Raw genomic sequence first — 15,249 nt, 5'->3', positions numbered from 1 at the left:
CCCGACCTCCTCTGTGTCATCGTCCGACCACGCCTCAATACAGCCTACTCCTCCGGAGCCGCCTGCCCCATCGCCACCACCCGTGGCATCATCTTCCAAGGCGGCCGCCCCCAAGTCGGGGTCGTTCGCGTCATTCATCGCCCAGTCCGACAGGAAGTCCTGGCCTTGTGCCATGGCGTCGGCCGATTGCTCGGTCGGAAGGAGCTATGACGCATCTTACTGTTCAGTTTGCAAGCCAGAACTCAGCAGAAGAAATGAAGATCAAAAAGAGAGAAGATCAGGAACTTACGGCAGGAGGCAGATTAGCGCGGGAGTACGGCGGCTTGCCAAACCGTCAGTCCGTCGCAAGCTTGAGGTTCGCGATCTCATTAACCTTATGGGCCACCTCCGCGACCGACATCTCGCGGGCGGACAGCAAGCATGGGTCCTGGTGACCACTCATCTGACAAATCATGTGAGGCCGGCCTTGGAGGGGGAGAACCCGACGCGTCACAAAAGCCGTCAGCAAGTCGGCCGCCTGGAGGCCCTCCAGGTCCATAATCTCCTCGAGCCTAGCGACTGCGGTGGCAGCAGCGGCCGACAGGTGCTTCGGCTTGTACGTCTAGCCGGAGCGAGGTTCAGCCGGTGGGCCGGCTTCATAGGGCGGCAAGTTGAGGAAGTCCACCGCTGGGTCAGCATGCTTCATGTAGAAGTATGATTTCTTCCACAGCTTGATAGACTGGATCAGAGTGATGGGGGGAAACGGTTGCCGGCTCCTAGGCGCCGCACCGCGATGAAGGCACTGCACTCGGCCGGCTCGTCCTTGACGGCGACGCCGATCTTGGTGTAGAAACACTCCCCCACAGCTCGAGTTTGGGGCGAATGCCGAGGTAGCCTTCACACATCGTGACAAAGGACGACAAAAGCACCATCGTGTTGGGCGTTAGGTGGTGCGGCTGAAGGTTATAGAACTCGAGGAAGGAGCGAAGAAAACCGCTGATCGGCAAGCCGAAGCCGCGGAGGAAATGCGTCCGGAACACGACGCGCTCACCATCTTTCGGCGCCGGCGTGATTTCTTTCGCCGACAGGACGCGCGCCTCAACCTGGCCCGCGTCGGGCAGCCGCCTTGTGTCACACAAGAAGTCAAGGTGGTCCTGCTGGATGTTGGAGCCATCCCAGGCACCGGAGTTCACCTTGTCGCGCGCCATGGATGTTGAAGGCTCGATGGAGGCGCGACACGGTGGAGGAGGAGCGGATCCACGGTGGAATGGCAGCGCTGCGGGGAGAAAGGCTGTGCCACGAGAAGCCGCGACGGCACTCCGACGAGACTGCGGGGGAGCGGTGGCGGCGGAGAGAAGGAAGAAGAAGAGGAAGGAGCAGGGGGAGATGGGCGCGCGTGCTAGTGCCGCCCCTCCTCCTATTTGTAGCCTAGGGCTGCGAAGCTGAGGGGGCGGAGCGTGGGGTTCGTGGGATTAACTGCGCCCACCACCGCATGTCCCTGCACTAACTGCGCAGTAAAGAGCGCGGGGTAAAAGCGCCCAGAAGCCCAACCGCCCGCCTCGGCCACAGTGGATCCGCACGCGGGCCGAGGCCCGGTAGTGGCGGGCCCTAGCCTGCGGCCACGTCCCATCGGACGCGTGGGCTGGCAGGACCCCTGGCCTGCTGGCGCCACATGGCACACGAATAGCTGGCGGCTGGCCGAGGACTAGGCTAGCGCGCCGTTTGGTTCCCGCCTCGATGTTTCGAAAACCACCAGGTAGCCGCCTGGTTGTGTCCGACTCCAGGCAGTCGGCGCCCCGGAAGACGGATGAAGCGAGATCAACAGAATTACTCATGGTAGGAAGCTGCTGCGGCTCCATGTCACTTTCAGCCGCGGTGCCACACCAGCTTCGGGGACTACTGTCGGAGTAATTGGCCACGGGTAGCCTCAACAGCTCCCCATGGCGTTTCAAGCCATCGGGGCCGACTGCGCCCCTCAAGAATCCAAGATCAAGGCGCCAACTTCTCGCTGCCGACTGGTCCAGGCGATCGGCTGCTGGAAGGCGGCATGGCCCAGCAGGCGGCCTCAAGATGGGCCAACTCCTGGGAGGCGGCCTCTGGAGAGGCCGGCTCCCAGCAGGCGGCCCCAAGCGCTCTCAGAGTTTGCACCCTCATAAATGTGACGAGATGGGGCATGGCTACAACACGCCACGCCGCCCCTAGTCTAGGGCATAGCGAGGCCACAGTGCACCGTACCAAGCAGGGCTCCTCCGTTCGGCGCAACACTGTTGCCACGCTGACCCTGATGTCACCCCTGTCAGAGGGGACTGCGCCCCCATGACGTGCTGTCGGTACGGCCCGCAGGCGGCGAGCCCCACTCAACATCGGGAAGACCGGAAGGCGGCCGTCCCTGGCCAGTCGGTTCAGTAGAGGCCGGCAGATGACCAGGCGGCCCTCCCCCTCTTGGGGGCCAGTGCGCCATTAACCAGACGAGACGGGGAATGGCTACAGTGAACGCCCGCTAGGCGGCGGCACTGTAGCCATGCCTCCCCCGACAAAGCACGCATCGTTAGCCACATCGCTACAGTAACATGCAGCTGACAAGACCCGCAAGCGGCGGGTACAGCCTGTCGGCCAAGTACAGGACGGACGGCGGGACCCACCAGGCGGCGAGCCCCATTGGCCAGCAGAGAAGCCGGCGACCAGAGACACTGACGGCTCGGGCCTACACCCGCCCGGATTACCATTGTACCCCTGGGGTTAGGCCTATATAAACCCCCTAGGGCACCCATGCAAAGGGTTCAACCTCTTGTTTACCCACACACTCATATAGAGAGAAAAAGCTAGGGCTAGACTTGCTCTCCTTCCCCCTCTAGAGAAACAGCTCAAGGAGCAAGCTTCTATCCACCATTGTTGCTTGAGTGATCATGCGGAGACCCCGCAGAGCAGGACTAGGGGTGTTATCTCCACGGAGAGCCTTGAACCTGGGTAAGATTCGCCGGCGTGCATGTCTTCTCCTCATCCTGTTTCCTAGCACCAGCGATGTCTTACTAGCCCCCATCATGATTAGCCATCCATTGGCATATGTCTTACCAAACCCCCCACATTATGGGAAGCACCATGAATAAAGTGTGAACCACCATCAGTCATTAAATATCTAGGGACTCCAAACCTTGGGAAAATAACTTCTTTAAGCATTTTAATGGAAGTGTTATGATCAACACTACTAGTTGGAATAGCTTCTACCCACTTAGTAACATAATCAACAACAACCAAAATATGAGTGTACCCATTAGAGGAAGGAAAAGGTCCCATATAATCAAAACCCCAAACATCAAATGGTTCAACGACAAGTGAATAATTCATAGGCATTTATTGACGCTTATCGATATTGCTAATTCTTTGACATTCATCACAAGATAAAACAAACTTACGGGCGTCCTTGAAGAGAGTAGGCCAATAAAAACTAGATTACAATACCTTGTGAGCAGTTCTATCTCCCGCATGATGTTCTCCATAAGCTTCAGAATGACATTTCCGTAGGATTTGTCCCTGTTCATGCTCAGGTACACAACGTCTAATAATACCATCTACCCCTTATTTATAAAGACGTGGGTCATCCCAAAAGTAATGTCTTAAATAATAGAATACTTTTTTCTTTTGTTGGTATGTGAAACTAGGTGGTATGTATTTAGCAACAATATAATTAGCGTAGTCAGCATACCAAGGAGTGTTATGAGAAACATTTATTGTAGCTAATTGTTCAGCAGGAAAACTATCATCAGTAGGTAGTGGGCATCAAGAATATTTTCTAACCTAGACAAGTTGTCAGATACGAGGTTCTCAGCTCCTTTTCTATGAGTAATATGTAAATCGAATTCTTGTAGGAAGAGAACCCACCTAATGAGTCTAGGTTTAGCATCTTTCTTTTCTGTAAGATATTTTATAGCAGCATGATCAGTGTGAACAATTACTTTGGAATCAACAATATATGATCTGAATATATCACAAGCAAACACAACTACTAAAAAATCTTTTTCAGTAGTAGCACAATTTCTTTGGGCACTGTCTAGAGTTTTACTAGCATAATGGATAACATTTAATTTTTTTATCAACTCTTTGTCCTAGAACAACACCAACAACATAATCACTAGCATCACACATAATTTCAAAAGGCAAGTTCCAATCAAGTGGTTGTGCTATAGGTGTAGAAGTTAAAGGCTTTCTTAAGTGTTTCAAAGGCTTCTACACAATCATCATAAAATACAAATAGAATATCCTTTTGTAAAAGATTTGTAAGAGGCCTAGAAATTTTAGAGAATTCTTTAATAAACCCCTATAGAAACCAACATGACCGAGAAAACTACGAATACCATTAATATCTCTAGGACATGGCATTTTCTCAATTGCATCAACTTTAGCTTTGTCCACCTCAATTCCTCGTTCAGAAATTTTATGTCCCAATACAATATCTTCATTAACTATAAAGTGACACTTCTCACAATTCAAGATGAGATTAGTTTGCCCACATCTCTGCAAAACTTGATCAAGGTTGCTTAAGGAATCATCAAGAGAAGTTCCGTAAATGAAAAAATAATCCATGAAAACCTCAACAATCTTTTCACAAAAATCAAAGAATATAGCATTCATACATCTTTGAAAGGTAGCAAGTGCATTGCATAAACCAAAAGGCATACGTCTATAAGCACAAGTTCCAAAAGGACAAGCAAAGGTGGTTTTCTTTTGATTAGGTTGTGAAACAGGTATTTGACAAAAACCAAAATATCCATCAAGAAAACAAAAGCGTGTATGCTTAGATAGTCTTTCTAGCATTTGATCAATAAAAGGCAGAGGGTAATGATCTTTTCTAGTTGCTTTATTTAATTTTCTGAAGTCAATTACCATTCTATAGCCAGTAACAATTCTCCGTGGAATAAGTTCATTTTTATCATAAGGAACAATAGTAATACCTCCCTTCTTAGGGACACAGTGAACGGGACTTACCCATCTACTATTAGCTCTGGGATAGATTATACCTACTTCCAGAAGCTTTAGTATTTCAGTTCTTACCACTTCTTTCATTTTAGGATTCAAACGTCGTTGGTGACATAGAGTGGGACTAATGCCCTTAAGATCGTCAAGAGTATATCCAATAGTAGCTCGATGCTTCTTCAGATTTTTAAATAGTATTTCTTCTTCATGCCCTGAAAGGTTAGCACTAATTATAATAGGATATATCTTTTCTCATCAAGATAAGCATATTTCAAAGTGTCAGGCAATTGTTTTAATTCAAACACAGGATCACCTTTAGGTGGAGGAGGACCTCCTAGAGTTTCAATAGGCAAATTGTGTCTAAGCAAAGGTCGTTGTTCAACGAAGATTTTATCTATTTCATTTCTTTCATGCATATGAATATATTTTCATGGTCTAGCAAATATTGTTCTAGTGGATCAGTAGGAGGCATGACAATAGAAGCAAGACCAATTATTCCATACTTACTAGGTAATTCTTTCTTATGAGGTTGTCTACTAAACTTGGAGAAATTAAATTCATGAGACTCATCACCAAAGCTAACACTAACAGTTTGTTTATGACAATCTATAGTAGCATTGACAATGTTCAAGAATACTCTACCAAAGATAATGGGAAAAAGTCATCTTGTGGGGAACCAAGAACTAGAAAATCAGTAGGATATTTTATTTTCCCACACAAGACTTCAACATATCTAACAATACCAAGTGGTGTGATAGTGTCTCTATTAGCAAGTTTAATAGTAACATCTATGTCTTCTATTTCAGCGGGTGCTATGTCATTCATAATTTCTTGGAAGGTAAAAGGAATAGCACTCACACTAGCACCTAAATCACATAAACCATGATAACAATGATCTCCTATTTTGATTGGGAAAACAGGCATGCCAACAACATGTCTATGCTTATCTTTTTCATCAGGCTTGGCAATTCTAGCAGCTTCATCACAGAAATAAATAACATGCCCTTCTATATTTTCTACCAGAAGAGCTTTAACCATGGCAGTACTAGGTTCTACTACGATTTGTACATTGGATTTGAGTGCTCTGATACTACCTTTGCGAACCATAGTTGAAACCTTAGCATGTTCCTTTATCCTAACAGGGAAATGTGGTTTTTCAATATAAGCAGTAGGCACAACTAGATCAACATTGTAAATAATTGTTTCATCTTTAACTACGACTGGTTCTTTAATTTATTCTTTAATAGGGGGGTGATATTTAAACCACTTCTCCTTAGGGAGATCAACATGAATAGAAAATGATTCACAAAAAGAGGCTACTATCTCAGAGTCAAGTCCATATTTAGTGCTAAACTTTTGAAATGCATCGGTATTCATAAAAGATTTAACACAATCAAACTCAAGATTAATACCTGAATCTTTACCTTCGTTGAGTTCCCAATCTTCAGAGTTGCGTTTAATTCTTTCTAAAAGATCCCACCTGAAAATAGTCTTATTCATAAAAGAACCAGTACAAGAAGTATTGAGCATGGATTGATCATCACGAGAAAGCCGAGCATAAAAGTTCTAAATAATAATTTCTCTCGAGAGATCATGATTGGGGCATGAATATAACATTGACTTAAGCCTCCCCAATTCTAGAGCGATACTTTCTCCTTCACGAGGCCAAAAATTATATACGTAATTCCGATCACGATGAACTAGATGCATAGGATAATTTTTTTTGTGAAATTCCAATTTCAATCGATTCCAATTCCAAGATCCAATGTCATCGCATAGCCTATACCATGTCAATGCTTTTCCATTCAAAGATAAAAGGAAAATCTTCTTCTTAGTTTCATCTCTGGATATACCTACAAGCTTAAATAATCCAGAAGTTTCATCCACATATATCAAGTGCATATCATGATGTTCAGTTCCATCTCCTGCATAAGGCTTAGCTAGCAGTTGTTCTATCATACCCAAAGGAACTTCATAACCAATATTTTCAGTAGGTGCAGTAGGTTGAGGGGCAACTAATTGTGGTTCTAGTCGAGGTGAAGATACTCCGAACAAACACCTCAAAGGATGATTCTCCATAGTAACAGGTGACAATAAATTTCAGCATGTAGTAATAATTTTTCCTCACCAATTTCCACTTCCCAAGAGCGCTTCACTCCCCAGCAATGGCACCAGAAAAGAGACTTGATGACCCACAAGTATAGGGGATCAACTGTAGTCCTTTCGATAAGTAAGAGTGTCGAACCCAATGAGGAGTAGAAGGAAATGACAAGTGGTTTTCAGCAAGGTAATTTTTGCAAGGACTGAAATGGTCGGTAATGAGTAGTTTGATAGCAAGGTAATTTGTAACAAGCAAGTAACGGTGTCGGTAAATAAAGTGCAGCAAGGTAGCCCAATCCTTTTGTCGCAAAGGAAAGGCCAAAACGGTTTCTTATAATAAGCAAAGGTTCTTGAGGGTACACGGGGATTTCATCTAGTCACTTTCATCATGTTGGTTTGATTCGTGTTCTCTACTTTGATAATTTGATATGTGGGTGGACTGGTGCTTAGGTGCTGTTCTTACTTGAAAAAACCTCCTACTTATGATTAACCCCCTCGCAAGTGTCCGCAACTACGAGAAAAGTATTAAGATAAAATCTAACCATAGCATTGAACTTTTGGATCCAAATCTGTCCGTTACAAAGTAGCGCATAAACTAGGGTTTAAGCTTCTGTCACTCTAGCAACCCATCATATAATAACTACTCCACTATGCATTCCCTTAGGCCCAAATATGGTGAAGTGCCATGTAGTCAACGTTCACATGACACCACTAAGGGAATCACAACATACATATCATCAAAATATCGAACACATATCAAGTTCACATGATTACTTGCAGCAAGATTTCTCCCGTGACCTCAAGAACAAAAGGAACTACTCACAAATGATAATCATGCTCAAGATCAGAGGGGTGTTAAATAGCATAATGGATCTGAACATATAATCTTCCACCAAATAAACCATATAGTAATCAACTACAAGATGTAATCAACACTACAGTCACCCACAAGTACCAATCTGAGGTTCTGGTACAAAGTTTGAACACAAGAGATGAACTAGTGTTTGAGAGGAGATGGTGTTGTTGAAGATGTTGATGAAGATTAGCATCCCAAAGATGAGAGGGTTGTTGGTGATGATGATGACGATGACGATGATTTCCCCCTCCGGGAGGGAAGTTCCCCGGCGGAATCACTCCGCCAGAGGGCAAAAGTGCTCCTACCCAAGTTCCGCCTCGAGACGGCGGTGCTTCATCCCGAAAGTCCTCCTCTTATGTATTTTTCTAGGTCAAAATGACTTATATACCAGAAGATGGGCACTTGAGGTGGGCCGAGGAGGGCACAACCCACCAGGGCGCGCCTAGGTGGGTTGTGCCCGCCTGGTGGGCCCCCTTTGGTAGTTATTTGCTCTAGTATTTTTTATATATTCCAAAACAATTCTCCATAAATTTTCAGCTCATTTGGAGATGTGCAGAATAGGTGACTCTGTGAAAGTGCAACTATCCCTGGGTGGTTTTGGTAATTCCTAACAACATATAGCTCATTGAGCTAATGCTATTTCAAGATAAACTTTTCAGGAAAGCTCAATGATTGGCATGGCATGGATGAGAAAAGTGGATCCCTCAAAATTCTAAGGACAAAGAATTGGCTCAAGCTCAAAGCTCAGGACTCTACATCTTTTCATTTCAAGTGATCCAAGATCACATTGAGTCCATAGGAAAAGCCAATACTATTAAGAGGGGATGAGGTGTTGCCTAATGGCTTGCTTGCTCAAAGTGCTTAGTGATATGCTCCAAAAGTCCTCAACTACTTTCTCACATCCACATATGTCCCAAACCAAAAGTCAAACTCGGCCCCACCGAAACTTTCTATCCGGCGCCACCGAGTTCAGTTGACATAGCCACTGCCAGAAACCCTAGTATTTTTTATCTAACCGATAGGGATCTCGGTCTCACCGAGATGGGATTGTAATCTCTCTATTTCCCTTCAAAATGTTTTAGTCAAACCGAGATGAGCGATCGGTCCCACCGAGATTGCAATGCAAACTCTATGTTTCCCTTTTGTAACGTTTCGGTCCAACAAAGATGAGCGAGTCGGTCCCACCGATTTTGCCTGACCAACTCTCTGTTAGTCCATAACCAAAATCGGTCTCACCGAGTTTGTGTAATCGGTCTCACCGAGTTGACATGTCGGTCCCACCGAAAATCCTAACGTTCACATTTTGAACTAAATCGGTCTGACCGAGTTTCATGATTCGGTCCCACCGAGTTTGGTGATTTGTGTGTAATGGTTAGATTTTGTGTGGAGGCTATTTATACCCCTCCACCCACTCTTCATTCATGGAGAGAGCCATCAGAACATGCCTACACTTCCAACATACATTTTCTGAGAGAGAACCACCTACACTTGTGTTGAAGTCAAGATATTCCACTCCAACCATATAAATCTTGATCTCTAGACTTCCCCAAGTTGCTTTCAACTCAAATCATCATTCCACCTAATCCAAATCCTGTGAGAGAGAGTTCAGTGTTGGGGAGACTATCATTTGAAGCACAAGAGCAAGGAGTTCATCATCAACACACCATTTGTTACCTCTTGGAGAGTGGTGTCTCCTAGATTGGTTAGGTGTCACTTGGGAGCCTCCGTCAAGATTGTGGAGTTGAACCAAGGAGTTTGTAAGGGCAAGGAGGTCGCCTACTTCGTGAAGATCTACCCAAGTGAGGCAAGTCCTTCGTGGGCAACGGCCATGGTGGGATAGACAAGGTTGCTTCTTCATGGACCCTTCGTGGGTGGAGCCCTCCGTGGACTCGCGCAACCATTGCCCTTCGTGGGTTGAAGTCTCCATCAACGTGGATGTACGATAGCACCACCTATCGGAACCATGCGAAAATCTCCGTGTCTCCAATTGCATTTGCACACTCCAAACTCCTCCCTTTACCTTCATATGCAATTGTTTTACTTTCCGCTGCTATACTCTTAGAATTGCATGTGTAGGTTGATTGCTTGACTTGTGCTAAGTTGCTAAAATCTGCCTAGAACTAAAATTGGGAAAAGGCTAGATTTTTATTTTGTCAAGTAGTCTAATCACCCCCCTCTAGACATACTTTCGATCCTACAAGTGGTATCAGAGCTTTGGTTTCCATTTGCTTTGATTTCCATAGCTTTTGGTGGTCATAGCCTTGGTTGCACAACCTAGGAGAGTATGGCGTCTAGCGAGGGAAATTACCACCGTAGAGGTCCTTACTTTGATGGTACAAATTTTGCTAGTTGGAAGCATAAGATGAAAATGCATATTCTTGGACATAACCCCGCCGTTTAGGCTATTGTGTGTATTGTCTTGCAAGGTGATTTCTTCGATGGGAGAGAACCAAACCGTGAAGCTACCACGGAAGAATTGAAGATGCTACAATACAATGCTCAAGCTTGTGATATTCTCTTCAACGGATTATGCCCCGAAGAATTCAACAAAATCAGCCGTCTTGATAATGCAAAGGAAATTTGGGATACTTTTATTGATATGCACGAAGGTACCGAATATTTCAAGGAATCCAAATTGGATGTGCTTCAAAGTCAGCTTGACAAGTTCAAAATGAAGGATGGTGAATGTATCGCTGAAATGTACTCTAGACTTGCTCTCATCACAAATGAGATTGCCGGCTTAGGAAGTGAAGAGATGACCAATAGATTCATCATCAAGAAGATCCTAAGAGCCTTGGATGGAAAATATGATACCGTGTGCACATTGATCCAAATGATGCCCAATTACAAAGATCTCAAGCCAACGGAAGTTGGAAGAATTGTTGCTCATGAGATGTCACTCAAGGATAAGGAAGAGCTTCACAACAAGTCAAGTGGTGCTTACAAAGCCTCTTGTGATGCTCCCACATCATCAAGTGAGAAGCAAACCTTCAATGAAGAATTGAGTCTAATGGTGAAGAACTTCAACAAGTTCTACAAGAGAATATGGAGATAGTCTGATCCATATGCTGTCAGGAGGAGAACTGCTGTGGACTACAGGTTTCACACTAAGGAACATCAGGACTTCTATGAGACAATTCTGCTTGATAAGAAGCCCATAGTGTGTGACATCAGATGGGTTGATTGGGAGTTCATTAAGGAGAATTGATGGGCATCTCCATAGCCCATTGATACGCCTAGTTGATGTGAGACTATCTTCTCCTTTTTGTCTTCTCCACAACCACCACTCTATTCCACCTATAGTGCTATATCCATGGCTCACACTCATGTATTGCGTGAAGACTGAAAAAGTTTTGAAAAAGTTAGAGTATGAAACAATTGCTTGGCTTGTCATCGGGGTTGTGCATGATTTAAATATTTTGTGTGGTGAAGATAGAGCATAGCTAGACTATATGATTTTGTAGGGATAACTTTCTTTGGCCATGTTATTTTGAGAAGACATAATTTCTTTGTTAGTATGCTTGAAGTATTATTATTTTTATGTCAATATAAACTTTTGTCTTGAATCTTTCTAATCTGAATATTTATACCACAATTAAGAAGATTTGCACTGAAATTATGCCAAGTAGCACTCCGCATCAAAAATTCTCTTTTTATCATTTACCTACTCGAGGACGAGCAGGAATTAAGCTTGGGCATGCCTGATACGTCTCCAACGTATCTATAATTTTTGGTTGCTCCATGCTATATTATCTACTGTTTTGGACTATATTGGGCTTTATTTTCCACTTTTATATTATTTTTGGGACTAACCTATTAACCGGAGGCCCAGCCCAGAATTGCTATTTTTTTGCCTATTTCAGTGTTTCGGAGAAACAGAATATCAAACGGAGTCCAAAAGGAATAAAACCTTCGGGAACGTGATTTTCTCACCGAACGTGATCCAGGAGACTTGGACCCTACTCCAAGGAGTCAAAGAGGAGGTCACGAGGGTGGGTGCGCGCCCCCCCAAGGGCGCGCCCCCTGCCTCGTGGGCCCCTCGGTGCTCCACCAACGTACTTCTTCCTCCTATATATACATACGTACCCCCAAACGATCAGAACATGAGCCAAAAACCTAATTCCACCGCCGCAACTTTCTGTATCCACGAGATCCCATCTTGGGGCCTGTTCCGGAGCTCCGCCGGAGAGGGCCGTCATCACGGAGGGCTTCTACATCATCATAGCCTCTCCGATGAAGTGTGAGTAGTTTACCTCAGACCTTCGGGTCCATAGTTAGTAGCTAGATGGCTTCTTCTCTCTCTTTGATCTCAATACAAAGTTCTCCCCTCTCTTGTGGAGATCTATTCGATGTAATCTTCTTTTTGCGGTGTGTTTGTTGAGACCGATGAATTGTGGGTTTATGATCAAGTCTATCTATGAATAATATTTGAATCTTCTCTGAATTCTTTTATGTATGATTGGTTATCTTTGCAAGTCTCTTCGAATTATCCGTTTGGTTTGGCCAACTAGATTGGTAGTTCTTTGAAGGAAATATGCCCTAGAGGCAATAATAAAGTTATTATTTATTTCCTTATAATCATGATAAAAGGTTTATTATTCATGCTAGAATTGTATTAACCGGAAACATAATACATGTGTGAATACATAGACAAACAAAGTGTCACTAGTATGCCTCTACTTGACTAGCTCGTTAATCAAAGATGGTTATGTTTCCTAACCATGAACAATGATTTGTTATTTGATTAACGGGATCACATCATTAAGAGAATGATCTGATTGACATGACCCATTCCATTAGCTTAGCACCCGATCGTTTAGTATCTTGCTATTGCTTTCTTCTTGCTTTCTTCATGACTTATACATGTTCCTGTAACTATGAGATTATGCAACTCCCGTTTACCGGAGGAACACTTTGGGTACTACCAAACGTCACAACGTAACTGGGTGATTATAAAGGAGTACTACAGGTGTCTCCAAAGGTACATGTTGGGTTGGCGTATTTCGAGATTAGGTTTTGTCACTCCGATTGTCGGAGAGGTATCTCTGGGCCCTCTCGGTAATGCACATCACATAAGCCTTGCAAGCATTGCAACTAACGAGTTAGTTGCGGGATGATGTAATACAGAACAAGTAAAGAGACTTGCCGGTAACGAGATTGAACTATGTATTGGATACCGACGATCGAATCTCGGGCAAGTAACATACCGATGACAAAGGGAACAACGTATGTTGTTATGCGGTCTGACCGATAAAGATCTTCGTAGAATATGTAGGAGCCAATATGGGCATCCAGGTCCCGCTATTGGTTATTGACCGGAGACGTGTCTCGGTCATGTCTACATTGTTCTCGAACCCGTAGGGTCCGCACGCTTAAGGTTACGATGACAGTTATATTATGAGTTTATGCATTTTGATGTACCGAAGGTTGTTCGGAGTCCCGGATGTGATCACGGACATGACGAGGAGTCTCAAAATGGTCGAGACGTAAATATTGATATATTGGAAGCCTATGTTTGGATATCGGAAGTGTTCCGGGTGAAATCGGAATTTTATCGGAGTACCGGGAAGGTTACCGGAACCCCCCGGGAGCTAAATGGGCCATGATGGGCCTTAGTGGAAAAGAGAAGAGGCAGCCCTACATGGGCTGCGCGCCTCCCCCTTCCCCTAGTCCTATTAGGACTAGGAGAGGTGGCCGGCCCCCTCTCTCTCTTTTCCCCCTCCGCGAATCCTATTCCAACTAGGATTGGGGGGGGGGAATCCTACTCCCAGAGGGAGTAGGACTCTCCTGGCGCGCCACACCTTGGCCGGCCAGCCTCCCCCCTCTAGTCCTTTATATACTGAGGCAGAGGCACCCTAGAACACACAAGTTGATCCACGTGATCTATTCCTTAGCCGTGTACGGTGCCCCCTGCCACCATAGTCCTCGATAATATTGTAGCGGAGTTTAGGCGAAGCCCTGCTGCTGTAGTACATCAAGATCGTCACCACGCCGTCGTGCTGACGGAACTCTTCCCCAACACTTTGCTGGATCGGAGTCCGGGGATCGTCATCGAGCTGAACGTGTGCTCGAACTCGGAGGTGCCGTAGTTTCGGTGCTTGATCGGTTGGATCGTGAAGACGTACGCCTACTTCCTCTACGTTGTGTCAACGCTTCCGCAGTCGGTCTGCGTGGGTACGTAGACAACACTCTCCCCTCTCATTGCTATGCATCACATGATCTTGCGTGTGTGTAGGAATTTTTTTGAAATTACTACGAAACCCAACAGTGGCATCCGAGCCTAGGTTATTTATGTTGATGTTATATGCACGAGTAGAACACAAGTGAGTTGTGGGCGATATAAGTCATACTGCCTACCAGCATGTCATACTTTGGTTCGGTGGCATTGTTGGACGAGACGACCCGGACCAACATTATGCGTACGCTTACGCGAGACCGGTTCCCCCGACGTGCTTTGCACATAGGTGGCTTGCGGGCGACTGTCTCTCCAACTTTAGTTGAACCAAGTATGGCTACGCCCGGTCCTTGCGAAGGTTAAAACGGAGTCTATTTGACAAACTATCGTTGTGGTTTTGATGCGTAGGTGAGATTGGTTCTTGCTTAAGCCCGTAGCAGCCACGTAAAACTTGCAACAACAAAGTAGAGGACGTCTAACTTGTTTTTGCAGGGCATGTTGTGATGTGATATGGTCAAGACATGATGCTGAATTTTATTGTATGAGATGATCATGTTTTGTAACCGAGTTATCCGCAACTGGCAGGAGCCATATGGTTGTCGCTTTATTGTATGCAATGCAATCGCGATGTAATGCTTTACTTTATTACTAAGCGGTAGTGATAGTCGTAGAAGCATAAGCTTGGCGAGACGACAACGATGCTACGATGGAGATCAAGGTGTCATGCCGGTGACGATGGTGATCACGACGGTGCTTCGGAGATGGAGATCACAAGCACAAGATGATGATGGCCATATCATATCACTTATATTGATTGCATGTGATGTTTATCCTTTTATGCATCTTATCTTGCTTTGATTAACGGTAGCATTATAAGATGATCTCTCACTAAATTATCAAGAAGTGTTCTCCCTGAGTATGCACCGTTGTGAAAGTTCTTCGTGCTGAGATACCACGTGATGATCGGGTGTGATAGGTTCTACGTTCAAATTCAACGGGTGCAAAACAGTTGCACACGCGGAATACTCAGGTTATACTTGACGAGCCAAGCATATACAGATATGGCCTCGGAACACGGAGACCGAAAGGTCGAGCATGAATCATATAGTAGATATGATCAACATAACGATGTTCACCATTGAAAACTACTCCATCTTACGTGATGATC

This window comes from Triticum urartu, chromosome 4 (genome assembly GCF_003073215.2).
Source record: "Triticum urartu cultivar G1812 chromosome 4, Tu2.1, whole genome shotgun sequence".
NCBI classification, from domain to species: Eukaryota; Viridiplantae; Streptophyta; class Magnoliopsida; order Poales; family Poaceae; genus Triticum; species Triticum urartu.
Note: the sequence above shows the minus strand (reverse complement) of the source record.